The sequence below is a fragment of the Arachis hypogaea genome, chromosome 9 (genome assembly GCF_003086295.3).
Source record: "Arachis hypogaea cultivar Tifrunner chromosome 9, arahy.Tifrunner.gnm2.J5K5, whole genome shotgun sequence".
NCBI lineage: Eukaryota > Viridiplantae > Streptophyta > Magnoliopsida > Fabales > Fabaceae > Arachis > Arachis hypogaea.
Genome location: NC_092044.1, coordinates 107187799 through 107194271, shown reverse-complemented (window position 1 = coordinate 107194271; position 6473 = coordinate 107187799).

The window sequence follows — 6473 nt, the reverse complement described above, 5'->3', positions numbered from 1 at the left end:
AGAATCATTTTTATGATTTTTCAGATCCTCAGTAACATGTCTCCTTTTTCATCATTCTTTCAAGAGCCAAAAATTTTAACATTCTTTAAACAACAAATTCAAAAGACATATGCACTGTTCAAGCATTCATTCAGAAAACAAAAAGTATTGTCACCACATCAAAATAATTAAACCAGTTTCAAGGATGAATTCGAAATCATGTACTTCTTGTTCTTTTGTAATAAAAACATTTTTCTTTTAAGAAAGGTGATGGATTCATAGGACATTTATAACTTTAAGGCATAGACACTAAGACACTAATGATCATGTAATAAAGACACAGACATAGATAAACATAAAGCATAAAAATTCAAAAAAATAGAAAATAAAGAACAAGGAAATTAAAGAACGGGTCCACTTTAGTGATGGCGACTTGTTCTTCCTCTTGAAAATCTTATAGAGTGATTTTGAGCTCCTCTATGTCTCTTCCTTGTCTTTGTTGCTCTTCCCTCATAGCTTTTTGATCTTTTCTAATCTCATGGTGGATGATGGAATGCTCTTGGTGCTCCATCTTTAGTTGTCCCATGTTAGAGCTTAATTCTCCTAGGGAGGTGTTGATTTGCTCCCAATAATTTTGTGGAGGGAAGTGCATCCCTTGAGGCATCTCAGGGATTTCATGATGAGGAATTTCCTCATGCTCTTGTTTGCTGCATCCTTTTCTTAGTGATGAGCTTTTGAGATGAATCTCTCCATCTCCCAGACTCAGAGGTGGAAGCTTTTGCCTTCCCTTTCCTCTTTCTAGAGGTTTCTCTGGCCTTAAGTGTCATACATGGTTATGGAAAAACAAAAAGCAACGCTTTTACCACACCAAACTTAGAAGGTTTGCTCGTCCTCGAGCAAAAGAAGAGAAGAGAGAGTAGAAGAAGAAGAAAATAGATGAGATGGAGAGGTGTGAGTGGTTCGGCCAAGGGGAGTTTTAGGTGGTTATGATGTGGGAAAAGGAAGGAGTGATGGTTTGAATTTGAGTGGGTGGGTGTAGGAAGGAGTGATGGTTTGTATGATGCTTTTGGAGGATTAATGGAGATGATTGGTGGAGGTTATTTTGGGGGAGAGTGTTATGGAAGGGTGTGAAGAGGAGAGAAGAAGAGAGAGAGTGGTGGGGTAGGTGGGGATCCTGTGGGGTCCACAGATCCTGAAGTGTCAAGGATAGCTCATCCCTGCACCAAGTGGCATGTAAAAATGCCCCTTCTGCCAATCCTTGCGTTAAACGCCGGGCTGCTGCCCTTTTTTGGCGTTAAACGCCAGTCTGGTGCCCCTTTCTGGCATTAAACGCCAGTCTGGTGCCCCTTTCTGGCGTTAAATGCCCAGAATGGTGCCAGACTGGGCGTTAAACGCCCATTTGCTGCCCTTACTGGCGTTTAAATGCCAGCAAGCTTTTCCTCCAGGGTGTGCTGTTTTTCTTTCTGTTTTTCATTCTATTTTTGCTTTTTCAATTGTTTTTGTGACTTCACATGATCATCAACCTATATAAAACATAAAATAACAATAGAAAATAGATAAATATGACATTGGGTTGCCTCCCAACAAGCGCTTCTTTAATGTCAGTAGCTTGACAGTGGGCTCTCATGGAGCCTCACAGATACTCAAAGCAATGTTGGAACCTCCCAACACCAAACTTAGAGTTTGACTGTGGGGGTTCAACACCAAACTTAGAATTTGGTTGTGGCCTCCCAACACCAACTTAGAGTTTAACTGTGGAGGCTCTGTTTGACTCTGTTTTGAGAGAAGTTTTTCATGCTTCTTCCCTTTCCTGTCTGCAAACCATGGTACTTCCTGAATGGCGAAGAGTTGCTCATTCGGAAAGATTTCAGAGATCTCAGTAGGAGGGTGGGGCGCTCCTGCTACTAGTTCTATCCGAGACAGGTGATCAGCTACTTGATTCTCTGCCCCTTTTCTGTCTCTTATTTCTATATCAAACTCTTGCAGAAGCAACACCCATCTTATGAGCCTGGATTTTGAATCTTGCTTTGTGAGTAGATATTTAAGAGCAGCATGGTCAGTGTACACAATCACTTTTGATCCTACTAGATAGGATCTAAACTTGTCAATGGCATAAACCACTGTAAGTAACTCTTTTTCTGTGGTTGTGTAATTCTTCTGTGCATCATTTAAAACACGGTTAGCATAATAAATGACGTGCAGAAGCTTGTTATGCCTCTGTCCCAACACTGCACCTATGGTATTGTCACTGGCATCACACATTAGTTCGAATGGTAATGTCCAGTCTGGTGTAGAGATGACTGGTGCTGTGACCAGCTTAGCCTTCAGAGTCTCAAACGCTTGCAAACACTCCTTATCAAAGATAAATGGTGTGTTAGCAGCTAGCAGATTACTCAGAGGTTTGGCAATTTTTGAAAAATCCTTTATAAACATTCTGTAGAATCCTGCATGCCCCAAAAAGCTTCTGATTGCCTTAACATTGGCAGGTGGTGGTAATTTTTCAATTACCTCCACCTTAGCTTGATCCACCTCTATTCCTTTGTTCTAAATTTTGTGCCCAAGGACAATTCCTTCAGTCACCATAAAGTGACATTTTTCCCAGTTTAAGACCAGGTTAGTCTCTTGGCACCTTTTCAGGACAAGTGCTAAATGATCAAGACAGGAGCTGAATAAGTCTCCAAATACTGAGAAGTCATCCATGAAGACTTCTAGGAACTTCTCCACCATATCAGAGAAGATAGAGAGCATGCACCTCTGAAAGGTTGCAGGTGCATTACATAGACCAAATGGCATCCTTCTGTAGGCAAATACTCCAGAAGGACATGTGAATGCTGTTTTCTCTTGGTCCTGAGGATCTACTGCAATTTGGTTGTAACCTGAATAGCCATCCAAAAAGCAGTAGTATTCATGACCTGCTAGTCTCTCTAGCATCTGGTCTATGAATGGTAAAGGAAAATGATCCTTTCTGGTGGCTGTATTGAGCCTTCTGTAGTCAATACACATACGCCACCCTGTAACTGTTCTTGTAGGAACCAGTTCATTCTTTTCATTATGAACCACTGTCATGCCTCCCTTTTTGGGGACAACGTGGACAGGGCTTACCCAGGGGCTATCAGAAATAGCATAAATAATCCCAGCCTCTAGTAACTTAGTGACCTCTTTCTGCACCACCTCCTTCATGGCTGGATTTAGCCGCCTCTGTGGTTGAACTACTGGCTTAGCATCATCCTCCAATAGGATCTTGTGCATGCATCTTGCTGGGCTAATGCCCTTAAGATCACTTATGGACCACCCAAGAGCTGTCTTGTGTGTCCTTAGCACTTGAATTAGTGCTTCCTCTTCCTGTGGATTTAAAGCAGAGCTTATAATCACTGGAAAAGTGTCACCTTCTCCCAGAAATGCATATTTTAGGGATGGTGGTAGTGGCTTGAGCTCGGGTTTAGGAGGCTTATCCTCTTCCTGAGGAATTTTCAGAATTTCTTTTATTTCCTCTGGTTTCTCCAGGTCAGGCTGAACATCTTTAAAGATATCCTCTAGCTCTGATTTGAGACTCTTAGTCATATTGATCTCTTCCTCCAAAGAGTCAATAATATCAGCGCTCATGCAGTCATTTGATGTGTCTGGATGCTGCATAGCTTTGACAGCATTCAACTTGAACTCATCCTCATTGACTCTGAGGGTCACTTTCCCTTTTTGTACATCAATGAGAGTTTGTCCAGTTGCTAGGAAGGGTCTTCTTAGGATGAGAGTTGCACTCTTGTGCTCCTCCATTTCCAGCACTACAAAGTCAGTTGGAAAGGCAAATGGCCCAACCTTGACAATCATGTCCTCAATTATGCCTGATGGATATTTAATGGAGCCATCAGCAAGTTGGAGACATATCCGGGTTGGTTTGACTTCTTCAGTCAACCCAAGCTTTTTGATAGTAGATGCAGGTATTAAGTTGATACTTGCTCCAAGGTCACATAGGGCTGTCTTGGTACAAGCACCTTCTAATGTGCATGGTATCATAAAGCTTCCTGGATCTTGAAGCTTCTCTGGTAAGCTTTTTAGAATGACTGCACTACATTCTTCAGTGAGAAACACCTTTTCAGTTTCTCTCCAATCCTTCTTATGACTTAAGATCTCTTTCATGAACTTAGCATAAGAAGGTATTTGATCAAGTACCTCTGCAAACGAAATCTTTATTTCAAGAGTCCTTAGATAGTCTACAAAGCGGGCAAATTGTTTATCCTGTTCCGCTTGGCGGAGTTTCTGAGGATAAGGCATTCTGGCTTTATATTCTTCAACCTTAGTTGCTGCAGGTTTATTCCCTATAGAGGTGGTTGGAGAAGCCTTCTTAGAGGGGTTACTATCAGCACTCTCAGGTGTCTGATTCCTCATTGGCGTTTGAACGCCAGAACTGGGCAAGGAATGGGTGTTTAATGCCAACTTCCCCCCATTTTCTGGCGTTTGAACGCCAAGAGTATTCCTCTCTGGGCTCTTACTGTCCTCAAAGGGATTTTGGGCAATGGTTTGGTTATCCTCTGTCAGTTGTTCCTTTCTTAGCTTTTTGCTACTTTGAGCAGTGTTATTCAATGTCTTCCCACTCTTCAGTTGAACTGCTTGGCATTCTTCTGTTATCTGTTTAGATAACTGCTATTTTGTCTGATTCAACTGTGATTCTATATTCTTGTTAGCAATTTTGGTTTCTTGGAGCATCTCTTTAAATTCTACTAACTATTTTGTCATCAGGAGTAATTGCTGATTAAGCTCAACAATATGTTCTTGAGGATTGGGATCAGTAGTTACTGCCATAGCTTCTTCTTTTGTAAAGGACTCACTGCTTGAGTATAGATGTTTATTTCTAGCAACAGCATCTATGAGCTCTTGAGCTTCTTCAATCGTCTTCCTCATATGTATAGATCCACCAGCTGAGTGGTCTAGAGACATCTGAGCTTTTTCTATAAGCCTATAGTAGAAGATGTCTAACTGTACCCACTCTAAAAACATTTCAGAGGGGCATTTTTTTAGCATACCTCTGTACCTCTCCCAGGCATTATAAAGAGATTCATTATCCTCTTGTTTAAAGCCTTGGATGTCCAGCCTTAGCTGTGTCATCCTTTTTGGAGGGTAAAATTGATTCAGGAATTTGTCTGATAACTGTCTTCATGTTTTTATGCTTGCTGTGGGTTGGTTATTCAACCACCTCTTAGCTTGATCTTTACAGCAAATGGAAACAGTAATAATCTGTAGACATCCTGATCCACCTCTTTATCACGTACTATGTCAGCAATTTGTAAGAACTGTGCCAGAAACTCAGTGGGTTCTTCTTGTGGAAGACTGGAATACTGGCAATTTTGCTGCACCATGATAATGAGTTGAGGATTTAGCTCAAAGCTGCTTGCTTTAATGGGAGGTATACAGATACTACTCCCATATGCAGCTGTAATGGGGTTAGCATATGACCCCAGAGTCCTTCTGAACTGCTCAATTCCACTTAGGTCCATGATGGAGAAAGGGAGATGATGTGGATATTATTATATTTTTTTTTCGTTTTTAATTAAAAATGACCGAAAATAATAAAATAAATGGAAAAGAAAATAAAATAAAATTTCGAAAACTAAAAGAAAATAAAATCAAAGCAAATTGAAAACTAAATCAATTAATTAATTAAAAAGATTTTGGAATTAGCAATTAAAAAGATATGATTGAAAATGATTTTGAAAAAGATTTGATTTTTTAAAATGAGGAAAGAGAAAAACAACAAAATGACACCAAACTTAAAATTTTTAGAAAATCAAACACAAATTTTCGAAAATTTAAAGGAAAACACAAAGAAGACACCAAACTTAAAATTTTTAAAGATCAAGAAGGGACTAAGAAGATGCAAATTCGAAAAATTAAAAGAAAACAAAAGCATGCAATTGACACCAAACTTAAAATATGAAACTAAACTCAAATAAAAGACTCTAAACCAACAAAAATAAAACAGTCTTAATCTAAGCAACAAGATAAACCGTCAGTTGTCCAAACTCGAACAATCCCCGGCAACGGCGCCAAAAACTTGGTGCACGAAATTGCAATCACACTTTTGCAATCCCGCACAACTAACCAGCAAGTGCACTGGGTCGTCCAAGTAATACCTTACGTGAGTAAGGGTCGATCCCACGGAGATTGTCGGCTTGAAGCAATCTATGGTTATCTTGTAACTCTTAGTCATGATATCAATAATTCTCAGGTTTAATTGTGAAAAGTAAAAGAACATGAAATAGATACTTGTTTTGCAGTAATGGAGAACAGGTTGAGGTTTTGGAGATGCTCTATCTTCTGAACCTCTGCTTTCCTACTGTCTTCTTCTTCACGCACGCAAGACTCCTTCCATGGCAAGCTGTATGTAGGGTTTCACCATTGTCAATGGCTACCTCCCATCCCCTTAGTGAAAATGTTCAACGCGCTCTGTCACAGCATGGCTAATCATCTATCGGTTCTCAATCAGGTTGGAATAGAATCCA